General features: G+C 57.4%; 1 protein-coding gene across 2 annotated transcripts in view; it reads right to left on the bottom strand.

Moving 5' to 3' along the window:
• The window catches only part of TEX2 (testis expressed 2), a 35,810-nt gene extending 24,290 nt beyond the window's left edge, over positions 1-11,520 (bottom strand). For both annotated transcript variants that reach the window (XM_075351509.1, XM_075351510.1), the window contains exon 1: positions 11,386-11,520. The gene's annotated coding sequence lies outside the window, so the exon portion shown is untranslated. The remainder of the gene's footprint in view (positions 1-11,385) is intronic.
• Between the last annotated feature and the right edge of the window lie 3,944 nt (positions 11,521-15,464).

Below are 15,464 nucleotides of genomic sequence, written 5' to 3'. Positions count from 1 at the left end.
CCGAAACTCGGGGGCGGGCGCAAGACACAGTGAGCACCGAAACTCGGGGGGGCGGGCGCGAGACACAGTGAGCACCGAAACTCGGGGGAGGGCGCGAGACACAAACGGCACCGAAACTCGGGGGCGGGCGCGAGACACAGACGGCACCGAAACTCGGGGGCGGGCGCGAGACACAGACGGCACCGAAACTCGGGGGAGGGTGCGAGACACAGACGGCACCAAAACTCGGGGGCAGGCGCAAGACACAGTGAGCACCAAAACTCGGGGGCGGGGCGCTAGACACAGTGAGCACCAAAACTCGGGGGCGGGCGCAAGACACAGTGAGCACCAAAACTCGGGGGCGGGCGCGAGACACAGTGAGCACCAAAACTCGGGGGCGGGCGCGAGGACACAGTGAGCACCAAAACTCGGGGGCGGGCGCGAGACACAGTGAGCACCAAAACTCGGGGGAGGGTGCGAGACACAGACGGCACCGAAACTCGGGGGCAGGCGCAAGACACAGTGAGCACCAAAACTCGGGGGCTGGGCGCAAGACACAGACTGCACCGAAACTCGGGGGCGGGCGCAAGACACAGTGAGCACCAAAACTCGGGGGCGGGCGCAAGACACAGTGAGCACCAAAACTCGGGGGGCGGGCGCAAGACACAGTGAGCACCAAAACTCGGGGGCGGGCGCAAGACACAGTGAGCACCAAAACTCGGGGGGCGGGGCGCAAGACACAGACGGCACAGAAACTCGGGGGGCGGGCGCAAGACACAGACGGCACAGAAACTCGGGGGCGGGCGCAAGACACAGACGGCACAGAAACTCGGGGGGCGGGCGCGAGACACAGACGCACAGAAACTCGGGGGCGGGCGCGAGACACAGTGAGCACCGAAACTCGGGGGAGGGCGCGAGACACAGACGGCACCGAAACTCGGGGGAGGGCGCGAGACACAGACGGCACCGAAACTCGGGGGGAGGGCGCGAGACACAGACGGCACCGAAACTCGGGGGAGGGCGCGAGACACAGACGGCACCCGAAACTCGGGGGAGGGGCGCGAGACACAGACGGCACCGAAACTCGGGGGAGGGCGCGAGACACAGACGGCACCGAAACTCGGGGGAGGGCGCGAGACACAGACGGCACCGAAACTCGGGGGAGGGGCGCGAGACACAGACGGCACCGAAACTCGGGGGAGGGCGCGAGACACAGACGGCACCGAAACTCGGGGGAGGGCGCGAGACACAGACGGCACCGAAACTCGGGGGAGGGCGCGAGACACAGACGGCACCGAAACTCGGGGGAGGGCGCGAGACACAGACGGCACCGAAACTCGGGGGAGGGCGCGAGGACACAGACGGCACCGAAACTCGGGGGAGGGCGCGAGACACAGACGGCACCGAAACTCGGGGGAGGGCGCGAGACACAGACGGCACCGAAACTCGGGGGAGGGCGCGAGACACAGACGGCACCGAAACTCGGGGGAGGGCGCGAGACACAGACGGCACCGAAACTCGGGGGAGGGCGCGAGACACAGACGGCACCGAAACCCGGGGGAGGGCGCGAGACACAGACGGCACCGAAACCCGGGGGAGGGTGCGAGACACAGACGGCACCGAAACCCGGGGGAGGGTGCGAGACACAGACGGCACCGAAACCCGGGGAGGGTGCGAGACACAGACGGCACCGAAACCCGGGGGAGGGTGCGAGACACAGACGGCACCGAAACCCGGGGAGGGTGCGAGACACAGACGGCACCGAAACCCGGGGGAGGGTGCGAGACACAGACGGCACCGAAACCCGGGGGAGGGTGCGAGACACAGACGGCACCGAAACCCGGGGGAGGGTGCGAGACACAGACGGCACCGAAACCCGGGGGAGGGTGCGAGACACAGACGGCAACCGAAACCCGGGGGAGGGTGCGAGACACAGACGGCACCGAAACCCGGGGGAGGGTGCGAGACACAGACGGCACCGAAACCCGGGGGAGGGTGCGAGACACAGACGGCACCGAAACCCCGGGGGAGGGGTGCGAGACACAGACGGCACCGAAACCCGGGGGAGGGTGCGAGACACAGACGGCACCGAAACCCGGGGGAGGGTGCGAGACACAGACGGCACCGAAACCCGGGGGAGGGTGCGAGACACAGACGGCACCGAAACCCGGGGGAGGGTGCGAGACACAGACTGCACCGAAACCCGGGGGAGGGTGCGAGACACAGACGGCACCGAAACCCGGGGGAGGGTGCGAGACACAGACGGCACCTGAAACCCGGGGGAGGGTGCGAGACACAGACGGCACCGAAACTCGGGGGAGGGTGCGAGACACAGACGGCACCGAAACTCGGGGGAGGGTGCGAGACACAGACGGCACCGAAACTCGGGGGAGGGTGCGAGACACAGACGGCACCGAAACTCGGGGGAGGGTGCGAGACACAGACGGCACCGAAACTCGGGGGAGGGTGCGAGACACAGACGGCACCGAAACTCGGGGGAGGGTGCGAGACACAGACGGCACCGAAACTCGGGGGAGGGTGCGAGACACAGACGGCACCGAAAACTCGGGGGAGGGCGCGAGACACAGTAAGCACCGAAACTCGGGGGAGGGCACAAGACACAGTAAGCACCGAAACTCGGGGGAGGGCACAAGACACAGTAAGCACCGAAACTCGGGGGAGGGCACAAGACACAGTAAGCACCGAAACTCGGGGGAGGGCACAAGACACAGTAAGCACCGAAACTCGGGGGAGGGCACAAGACACAGTAAGCACCGAAACTCGGGGGAGGGCACAAGTCACAGATGGCACCGAAACTCGGGGGAGGGGTGCGAGACACAGTAAGCACCGAAACTCGGGGGAGGGCACAAGACACAGTAAGCACCGAAACTCGGGGGAGGGCACAAGACACAGATGGCACCGAAACTCGGGGGAGGGCACAAGACACAGATGGCACCGAAACTCGGGGGAGGGGCACAAGACACAGATGCACCGAAACTCGGGGGAGGGCACAAGACACAGTAAGCACCGAAACGGCGAGCGCAGAGCGGGACGGCGAGCGCAGAGCGGACGGCGAGCGCAGAGCGGACGGCGAGCGCAGAGCGGACGGCGAGCGCAGAGCGGACGGCGAGCGCAGAGCGGACGGCGAGCGCAGAGCGGACTGTGCCCGCGCTCTGGTTACATATTACACATCTACATATCTATGATATAGGGTTATTACGGCCCCGCTCCCCTCTTATCTCACACGTCTGTATGAACAGCGATTACACGAGCGCAGCAAAAGCCTGACACCAACTCACAAATACCGGCGCCAGCACCGCACCCCGCTTCACCACCGGAGCCTCCGGAGATGTCACCACAACCGATACAGGGGGGGGAGGTGCAGAGTATAATACACGGGGGGGGGATACAGTTATAATACACGGGGGGATAGAGTATAATACAGGGGGGGGATAGAGTATAACACAGGGGGGATAGAGTATAACACACGGGAGGGTACAGTATAACAGACAAGGGAGTACAGTGTCACTCACAGGGGGGGATACAGTATAACACAGGGGGGGGATACAGTATAACACAGAGGGGATACAGTATAACACAGGGGGGATACAGTATAACACAGGGGGGGATACAGTATAACACAGGGGGGGGATACAGTATAACACAGGGGGGGGATACAGTATAACACAGGGGGGGGATACAGTATAACACAAGGGGGATACAGTATAACACACGGGAGGGGTACAGTATAACAGACAAGGGAGTACAGTATCACTCACAAGGGGGGATACAGTAAAACACACAGGGGGGATACAGTAAAACACACAGGGGGGGATACAGTAAAACACACAGGGGGGATACAGTAAAACACACAGGGGGGGGTACAGTAAAACACACAGGGGGGATAAAGTAAAACACACAGGGGGGATACAGTAAAACACACAGGGGGGATACAGTAAAACACACAGGGGGGATACAGTAAAACACACAGGGGGGGGATACAGTAAAACACACAGGGGGGGGATACAGTAAAACACACAAGGGGGGGGGATACAGTAAAACACACAGGGGGGGATACAGTAAAACACGGGGGGGGGGATACAGTAAAACACACAGGGGGAGGATACAGTAAAACACAGGGGGGGGATACAGTAAAACACAGGGGGGGATACAGTAAAACACAGGGGGGGGACACAGACGGCACCGAAACCCGGGGGAGGGTGCGAGACACCAGACGGCACCGAAACCCGGGGGAGGTGCGAGACACAGACGGCACCGAAACCCGGGGGAGGGTGCGAGACACAGACGGCACCGAAACTCGGGGGAGGGTGCGAGACACAGACGGCACCGAAACTCGGGGGAGGGTGCGAGACACAGACGGCACCGAAACTCGGGGGAGGGTGCGAGACACAGACGGCACCGAAACTCGGGGGAGGGTGCGAGACACAGACGGCACCGAAACTCGGGGGAGGGTGCGAGACACAGTGAGCACCAAAACTCGGGGGAGGGCGCGAGACACAGTGAGCACCGAAACTTGGGGGAGGGCACAAGACACAGACGGCACCGAAACTCGGGGGGGAGGGCAGAAGTCACAGATGGCACCGAAACTCGGGGGCGGGCGCAAGACACAGTAAGCACCGAAACTCGGGGGGGGCAGAAGTCACCGAAACTCGGGGGAGGGCGCAAGACACAGACGGCACCGAAACGCGGGGGGAGGGCACAAGTCACAGATGGCACCGAAACTCGGGGGCGGGTGCAAGACACAGACGGCACCGAAACTCGGGGGAGGGCACAAGTCACAGATGGCACCGAAAACTCGGGGGCGGGTGCAAGACACAGACGGCACCGAAACTCGGGGGAGGGCGCAAGACACAGTAAGCACCGAAACACGGGGGAGGGCACAAGTCACAGATGGCACCGAAACTCGGGGGTGGGCGCAAGACACAGACCGACTGAAACGCGGGGGAGGGCACAAGTCACAGATGGCACCGAAACTCGGGGGGTGGGGTGCAAGACACAGACGGCACCGAAACGCGGGGGCAGGCGCAAGACACAGATGGCACCGAAACGCGGGGGCAGGCGCAAGACACAGACCGCAAACGAAACTCGGGGGAGGGCACAAGTCACAGATGGCACCGAAACTCGGGGAGGGTGCAAGACAGACGGCACCGAAACGCGGGGGCAGGCGCAAGGACACAGACGGCACCGCACACAGCACTGGATATGTACCGCAGCTGAGCAAATACCAGTTCACGGGTAGAGTGAGCATCACAGGAGACACCGCCCAGGAGCGGACTGCGAGTGCAGAGAGCGGACGGCGAGCGCAGAGTGGACTGTGCCCGCGCTCTGGTTACATATTACACATCTACATATCTATGATATAGGGTTATTACGGCCCCGCTCCCCTCTTATCTCACACGTCTGTATGAACAGCGATTACACGAGCGCAGCAAAAGCCTGACACCAACTCACAGATACCGGCGCCAGCACCGCACCCCGCTTCACCACCGGAGCCTCCGGAGATGTCACCACAACCGATACAGGGGGGAGGTGCAGAGTATAATACACGGGGGGGATACAGTATAATACACAGGGGGGATAGAGTATAATACAGGGGGGGTACAGTATAATACACGGGGGGGGGATAGAGTATAATACAGGGGGGGATAGAGTATAACAAACAGGGGGGGATAGAGTATAATACACAAGGGGGATACAGTATAACACACGGGAGGGTACAGTATAACAGACAAGGGAGTACAGCATCACTCACAGGGGGGGGGATACAGTAAAACACACAGGGGGGATACAGTAAAAACACACAGGGGGGGGATACAGTAAAACACACAGGGGGGGAATACAGTAAAACACACAGGGGGGAATACAGTAAAACACAGGGGGAAATACAGTAAAACACACAGGGGGGATACAGTAAAACACACAGGGGGGGATACAGTAAAACACACGGGGGGGATACAGTATAACACACAGGGGGGGATACAGTATAACACACAGGGGGGATACAGTATAATACACAGGGGGGGGATACAGTATAACACAGGGGGGGATACAGTATAATACACAGGGGGGATACAGTATAATACACAGGGGGGATACAGTATAACACACGGGGGGGACACGGTATAATACACAGGGGGGATACAGTATAATACACAGGGGGGGGATACAGTATAACACACAGGGGGGATACAGTATAATACACAGGAGGGGATACAGTATAACACACAGGGGGGGATACAGTATAATACACAGGGGGGGGATACAGTATAATACACAGGGGGGGGATACAGTATAATACAAAGGAGGGGGATACAGTATAACACAAAGGGGGGGATACAGTATATTACACAGGGGGATACAGTATATTACACAGGGGGATACAGTATATTACACAGGGGGGATACAGTATATTACACAGGGGGGATACAGTATAATACACAGGGGGGATACAGTATAACACACAGGGGGGATACAGTATAATACACAGGGGGGATACAGTATAATACACAGGGGGGGATACAGTATAACACACAGGAGGGGATACAGTATAACACACAGGGGGGATACAGTATAATACACAGGGGGGGATACAGTATAATACACAGGGGGGATACGGTATAACACACAGGGGGGACACGGTATAACACAGGGGGGGGACACGGTATAATACACAAGGGGGATACAGTATAACACACAGGGGGGGATACAGTATAACACACAGGGGGGGATACAGTATAACACACAGGGGGGGATACAGTATAACACACAGGGGGGGATACAGTATAACACACAGGGGGGGATACAGTATAATACACAGGGGGGGGATACAGTATAATACACAGGGGGGGATACAGTATAACACACGGGGGGGACACGGTATAATACACAGGGGGGACACTGTATAATACACAGGGGGGATACAGTATAATACACAGGGGGGATACAGTATAACACACAAAGGGGGATACAGTATAACACACAAAGGGGGGATACAGTATAACACACAGGGGGGGGGATACAGTATAATACACAGGGGGGGACACACGGTATAATACACAGGGGGGATACAGTATAATACACAGGGGGGATAGATACAGTATAATACACAGGGGGGGATACAGTATAACACACGGGGGGATACAATATAATACACAGGGGGGGATACAGTATAACACACAGGGGGGGGGATACAGTATAACACACAGGGGGGGGATACAGTATAACACACAGGGGGGGATACAGTATAACACACGGGGGGATACAGTATAACACGGGGGGGGATACAGTATAATACACAGGGGGGATACAGTATAACACAGGGGGGGGATACAGTATAATACACAGGGGGGATACAGTATAACACACGGGGGGGATACAGTATAACACACGGGGGGGGAATACAGTATAACACACGGGGGGGGACACACGGTATAATACACAGGGGGGGACACACGGTATAATACACGGGGGGGATACAGTATAACACACAGGGGGGGACACACGGTATAATACACAGGGGGGACACACGGTATAATACACAGGGGGGACACACGGTATAATACACAGGGGGGAGACACGGTATAATACACAGGGGGGACACGGTATAATACACAGGGGGGACACGGTATAATACACAGGGGGGACACGGTATAATACACAGGGGGGACACGGTATAATACACAGGGGGGACACGGTATAATACACAGGGGGGATACAGTATAATACACAGGGGGGATACAGTATAATACACAGGGGGGGATACAGTATAACACACAAAGGGGGATACAGTATAACACACAAAGGGGGGATACAGTATAACACACAGGGGGGGGATACAGTATAATACACAGGGGGGGGACACACGGTATAATACACAGGGGGATACAGTATAATACACAGGGGGGGATAGATACAGTATAATACACAGGGGGGGATACAGTATAATACACAGGGGGGGATACAGTATAACACACAGGGGGGGATACAGTATAACACACAGGGGGGGGATACAGTATAACACGGGGGGGGATACAGTATAATACACAGGGGGGATACAGTATAACACACAGGGGGGGGATACAGTATAATACACGGGGGGGATACAGTATAACACGGGGGGGATACAGTATAACACGGGGGGGATACAGTATAAACACACGGGGGGGATACAGTATAACACACGGGGGGGAATACAGTATAATACACAGGGGGGGACACACGGTATAATACACAGGGGGGGACACACGGTATAATACACAGGGGGGACACACGGTATAATACACAGGGGGGACACACGGTATAATACACAGGGGGGACACACGGTATAATACACAGGGGGGACACACGGTATAATACACAGGGGGGACACGGTATAATACACAGGGGGGGATACAGTATAACACACAGGGGGGGGGATACAGTATAACACACAGGGGGGATACAGTATAACACACAGGGGGGGGACACACGGTATAATACACAGGGGGGGATACAGTATAACACACAGGGGGGATACAGTATAACACACAGGGGGGGGATACAGTATAATACACAGGGGGGGATACAGTATAATACACAGGGGGGGACACACGGTATAATACACAGGGGGGGACACGGATACAGTATAACACACAGGGGGGGATACAGTATAATACACAGGGGGGATACAGTATAATACACAGGGGGGGACACACGGTATAATACACAGGGGGGGACACACGGTATAATACACAGGGGGGGGATACAGTATAATACACAGGGGGGACACACGGTATAATACACAGGGGGGATACAGTATAATACACAGGGGGACACACACGGTATAATACACAGGGGGGGGATACAGTATAACACACAGGGGGGATACAGTATAACACACAGGGGGGATACAGTATAATACACAGGGGGGACACACGGTATAATACACAGGGGGGGATACAGTATAACATACAGGGGGATACAGTATAACACACAGGGGGGATACAGTATAACACACAGGGGGGGATACAGTATAACACAGGGGGGATACAGTATAACACAGGGGGATACAGTATAACACACGGGGGATACAGTATAACACACGGGGGATACAGTATAACACAGGGGGGATACAGTATAACACAGGGGGGATACAGTATAAACACAGGGGGGGATACAGTATAACACAGGGGGATACAGTATAATACACAGGGGGGATACAGTATAACACAGGGGGATACAGTATAACACAGGGGGGATACAGTATAACACACAGGGGGGGGACAGTATAACACACAGGGGGGGGGACAGTATAACACCAGGGGGGGATACAGTATAATACACAGGGGGGACACACGGTATAATACACAGGGGGGGATACAGTATAACATACAGGGATACAGTATAACACACACGGGGATACAGTATAACACAGGGGGGATACAGTATAACACACGGGGGATACAGTATAACACACGGGGGATACAGTATAACACAGGGGGGATACAGTATAACACACAGGGGGGATACAGTATAACACACAGGGGGGATACAGTATAACACACAGGGGGGATACAGTATAACACACAGGGGGATACAGTATAACACACAGGGGGGATACAGTATAACACACAGGGGGGATACAGTATAACACAGGGGGGATACAGTATAACACAGGGGGGATACAGTATAACACACAGGGGGGGGGATACAGTATAACACACAGGGGGGACACAGGGTATAATACACAGGGGGGGAATACAGTATAATACACAGGGGGGGATACAGTATAACACACAGGGGGGGACACACGGTATAACACACAGGGGGGGACACAGTATAACACACAGGGGGGGACACAGGGTATAATACACAGGGGGGGAATACAGTATAATACACAGGGGGGGGATACAGTATAACACACAGGGGGGGATACAGTATAACACACAGGGGGGGACACAGGGTATAATACACAGGGGGATACAGTATAGCACACGGGGGATACAGTATAATACACAGGGGGGATTACAGTATAACACACAGGGATACAGTATAATACACAGGGGGGATAGATACAGTATAATACACAGGGGGGGGATACACGGTATAATACACAGGGGGGGATAGATACAGTATAACACACAGGGGGGGACACACGGTATAATACACAGGGGGGATAGATACAGTATAATACACAGGGGGGGATACAGTATAACACACAGGGGGGGACACACGGTATAACACACAGGGGGGGACACAGTATAACACACAGGGGGGGACACAGTATAACACACAGGGGGGGACACAGGGTATAATACACAGGGGGGGAATACAGTATAATACACAGGGGGGGATACAGTATAACACAGGGGGGGGACACACGGTATAACACACAGGGGGGGGATACAGTATAACACACAGGGGGGGACACAGGGTATAATACACAGGGGGGATACAGTATAACACACAGGGATACAGTATAATACACAGGGGGGGGGGATACACGGTATAATACACAGGGGGGGATAGATACAGTATAACACACGGGGGGGACACACGGTATAATACACAGGGGGGGACACAGTATAATACACAGGGGGGGACACAGTATAATACACAGGGGGGATACAGTATAACACACAGGGGGGGACACACGGTATAACACACAGGGGGGGATACAGTATAACACACAGGGGGGGACACAGGGTATAATACACAGGGGGGATACAGTATAACACACGGGGGGATACAGTATAATACACAGGGGGGATACAGTATAACACACAGGGATACAGTATTAACACACGGGGGGATACAGTATAATACACAGGGGGGGATAGATACAGTATAACACACAGGGATACAGTATAATACACAGGGGGGGGGATACACGGTATAATACACAGGGGGGATAGATACAGTATAACACACGGGGGGATACAGTATAATACACAGGGGGGGATAGATACAGTATAACACACAGGGATACAGTATAATACACAGGGGGGATACACGGTATAATACACAGGGGGGGATAGATACAGTATAACACACGGGGGGATACAGTATAATACACAGGGGGGGATAGATACAGTATAACACACAGGGATACAGTATAATACACAGGGGGGATAGATACAGTATAATACACAGGGGGGGGATACACGGTATAATACACAGGGGGGATAGATACAGTATAACACACAGGGGGGGACACACGGTATAACACACAGGGGGGGATAGATACAGTATAACACACAGGGGGGATACAGTATAATACACAGGGGGGGACACACGGTATAATACACAGGGGGGATAGATACAGTACAATACACCGCTGATTACAGTCCCGCTCGGTCACCCTCCCGCCGTATATGCGCTCTGTCTCCCGCCTCCCCGGGCACTCACCGCCGCCGTGGCTCATGTCCCCGCCTCAGCCCCGGTGTCGCCGGTCTCTGCCCCGCGGTCGCCTGACTGTCAGCATCAGCAGGGCGGCCAATCACTGCGGAGCGCAGATCCTCTCGGCGCTCCACTGCTCGGGTCTGACGTCACCTCTGCGCGTCACGCCTCGCTCTCATCGCTGACCGCACTGATTGGTTCCGAGCCGGAGGGTGACGACAGGTTGTGTAAGAATTCCTGGTACGGGCCGCACGGGGAGCTCTCTGATTGGCTCAGACTGTGAACCATATGTAAGGGGGCGGGATTATAACCAATCACGTGATCTCGCAGTATATAAAGGCTCGTCACGGGTTTCATAATACAATGCTCATCATCTTCCTGTGTCTCGAGCTGTCCTCCCCCTGTACAATCGTGTCCCCCCCTCACTGTCCTCCCCCTGTACAATCGTGTCCCCCCCTCACTGTCCTCCCCCTGTACAATCGTGTCCCCCCCTCACTGTCCTCCCCCTGTACACGCGTGTCCCCCCTCACCGTCCTCCCCTGTACACTCCGTGTCCCCCCCTCACTGTCCTCCCCCTGTACACTCGTGTCCCCCCCTCACTGTCCTCCCCCTGTACACGCGTGTCCCCCCTCACTGTCCTCCCCCTGTACAATCGTGTCCCCCCTCACTGTCCTCCCCTGTACAAGCGTGTCCCCCCTCACTGTCCTCCCCTGTACACTCGTGTCCCCCCCTCACTGTCCTCCCCCTGTACACTCGTGTCCCCCCCTCACTGTCCTCCCCTGTACACGCGTGTCCCCCCTCACTGTCCTCCCCCCTGTACATGCGTGTCCCCCCCTCACTGTCCTCCCCCTGTACACGCGTGTCCCCCTCACTGTCCTCCCCTGTACATGCGTGTCCCCCCTCACTGTCCTCCCCCTGTACATGCGTGTCCCCCCCTCACTGTCCTCCCCCTGTACACGCGTGTCCCCCCCTCACTGTCCTCCCCCTGTACACTCGTGTCCCCCCCTCACTGTCCTCCCCCTGTACACGCGTGTCCCCCTCACTGTCCTCCCCCTGTACACGCGTGTCCCCCTCCTGTACACGCGTGTCCCCCCTCACTGTCCTCCCCCTGTACACTCGTGTCCCCCCCCTCACCGTCCTCCCCCTGTACACGCGTGTCCCCTCACTGTCCTCCCCCTGTACACGCGTGTCCCCCCCTCACCGTCCTCCCCCTGTACACGCGTGTCCCCCTCACTGTCATCCCCCTGTACACACGTGTCCCCCCCACCATCCTCCCCCTGTACACGCGTGTCCCCCCTCACCGTCCCTCCCCCTGTACACGCGTGTCCCCCCACGTCCTCCCCCTGTACACGCGTTTCCCCCTGTACACGCGTGGTCCCCCCACCGTCCTCCCCCTGGTACACGTGTCCCCCCACCGTCCTCCCCCTGTACACGTGTCCCCCCACCGTCCTCCCCCTGTACACGCGTGTCCCCCCCCACGTCCTCCCCTGTACACGCTTTTCCCCCCACCGTCCTCCCCCTGTACACGCGTGTCCCCCCACCGTCCTCCCCCTGTACACGCGTGTCCCCCCCCACGACCGTCCTCCTGTACACGCGTGTCCCCCCCTCACTGTCCTCCCCCTGTACACGCGTGTCCCCCCTCACTGTCCTCCCCCTGTACACGCGTGTCCCCCCTCACCGTCCTCACCCCTGTACACGCGTGTCCCCCCTCACCGTCCTCCCCCTGTACACGCGTGTCCCCCCCCACGTCCTCCCCCTGTACACGCGTGTCCCCCCCACCGTCCTCTCCCCTGTACACGTGTGTGTCCCCCACCGTCCTCCTGTACACGCGTGTCCCCCTCACCGTCCTCCCCTGTGTTCCTCTCCGTCTGTGTGAGACCACACGATAGGGTTCTGCCACCACATCTGGGAGAGTAAACAGTGCGTGAGGTGGGGGCTGCTGCAGGCAATGTAGGGCCTCTAGGTGAGACCACACGGTAGGGTTCTGCCACCACATCTGGGAGAGTAACAAGTGCGTGAGGTGGGGGCTGCTGCAGGCAATGTAGGGTCCTCAGGTGAGACTTCATGGTAGGGTTCTGCCACCACATCTGGGAGAGTACAGTGCGGTGAGGTGGGGCTGCTGCAGGCAATGTAGGGTCCTCAGGTGAGACCACACGGTAGGGTTCTGCCACCACATCTGGGAGAGTAACAGTGCGTGAGGTGGGGCTGCTGCAGACAATGTAGGGCCCCTAGGTGAGACTTCATGGTAGGGTTCTGCCACCACATCTGGGAGATAAACAGTGCGTGAGGTGGGGGCTGCTGCAGACAATGTAGGGCCCCTAGGTGAGACCACACGATAGGGTTCTGCCACCACATCTGGGAGAGTAACAGTGCGTGAGGTGGGGCTGCTGCAGACAATGTAGGGTCCTCAGGTGAGACCACACGATAGGGTTCTGCCACCACATCTGGAGAGTAACAGTGTGTGAGTGGGGGCTGCTGCAGACAATGTAGGGTCCTCAGGTGAGACCACACGATAGGGTTCTGCCACCACATCTGGGAGAGTAACAGTGCGTGAGGTGGGGCTGCTGCAGGCAATGTAGGGCCCCTAGGTGAGACCACACGATAGGGTTCTGCCACCACATCTGGGAGAGTAACAGTGTGTGAGGTGGGGGCTGCTGCAGACAATGTAGGGCCCCTAGGTGAGACTTCATGGTAGGGTTCTGCACCACATCTGGGAGAGTAACAGTGCGTGAGGTGGGGCTGCTGCAGGCAATGTAGGGCCCCTAGGTGAGACCTCATGGTAGGGTTCTGCCACCACATCTGGGAGAGTAACAGTGCGTGAGGTTAGGGCTGCTGCAGGCAATGTAGGGCCCCTAGGTGAGACCTCATGGTAGGGTTCTGCCACCACATCTGGGAGAGTAACAGTGCGTGAGGTTAGGGCTGCTGCAGGCAATGTAGGGCCCCTAGGTGAGACCTCGCGGCAGGGTTCTGCCACCACATCTGGGAGAGTAACAGTGCGTGAGGTTAGGGCTGCTGCAGGCAATGTAGGGCCCCTAGGTGAGACTTCATGGTAGGGTTCTGCCACCACATCTGGAGAGTAACAGTGCGTGAGGTGGGGGCTGCTGCAGGCAATGTAGGGCCCCTAGGTGAGACCACATGGTAGGGTTCTGCCCCACATCTGGGAGAGTAACAGTGCGTGAGGTGGGGGCTGCTGCAGGCAATGTAGGGCCTCTAGGTGAGACCACAACGATAGGGTTCTGCCACCACATCTGGGAGAGTAACAGTGCGTGAGGTGGGGCTGCTGCAGGCCAATGTAGGGCCCGTAGGTGAGACCTCGCGGCAGGGTTCTGCCACCACATCTGGGAGAGTAACAGTGCGTGAGATGGGGGGCTGCTGCAGGCAAGTAGGGCCTCTAGGTGAGACCACACGGTAGGGTTCTGCCACCGCTGCAGGGAGATAAACAGTGCGTGAGGTGGGGGCTGCTGCAGACAATGTAGGGCCTCTAGGTGAGACCACACGATAGGGTTCTGCCACCACATCTGGGAGAGTAACAGTGCGTGAGGTGGGGGCTGCTGCAGGCAATGTATGGCCCCTAGGTGAGACCACATGGTAGGGTTCTGCCACCACATCTGGGAGAGTAACAGTGCGTGAGGTGGGGGCTGCTGCAGGCAATGTAGGGTCCTTAGGTGAGACTTCATGGTAGGTTCTTGCCACCACATCTGGGAGAGAAACAGTGCGTGAGGTGGGGGCTGCTGGCAGGCAATGTAGGGCCCCTAGGTGAGACCACACGATAGGGTTCTGCCACCGCTGCAGGGAGATAAACAGTGCGTGAGGTGGGGACTGCTGCAGGCAATGTAGGGTCCTCAGGTGAGACCACACGATAGGGTTCTGCCACCACATCTGGGAGAGTAACAGTGCGTGAGGTGGGGGCTGCTGCAGGCAATGTAGGTCCCCTAGGTGAGACCACACGGTAGGGTTCTGCCACCGCTGCAGGGAGATAAACAGTGCGTGAGGTGGGGGCTGCTGCAGGCAATGTAGGGCCCCTAGGTGAGACCACACGATAGGGTTCTGCCACCGCTGCAGGGAGATAAACAGTGCGTGAGGTGGGG

This window comes from Anomaloglossus baeobatrachus, chromosome 5, assembly GCF_048569485.1.
Source record: "Anomaloglossus baeobatrachus isolate aAnoBae1 chromosome 5, aAnoBae1.hap1, whole genome shotgun sequence".
Taxonomy (NCBI): Eukaryota; Metazoa; Chordata; class Amphibia; order Anura; family Aromobatidae; genus Anomaloglossus; species Anomaloglossus baeobatrachus.
The sequence above is the reverse complement of the archived record's forward strand: the minus strand, read 5'-3'. Positions and strand labels throughout refer to the sequence as shown.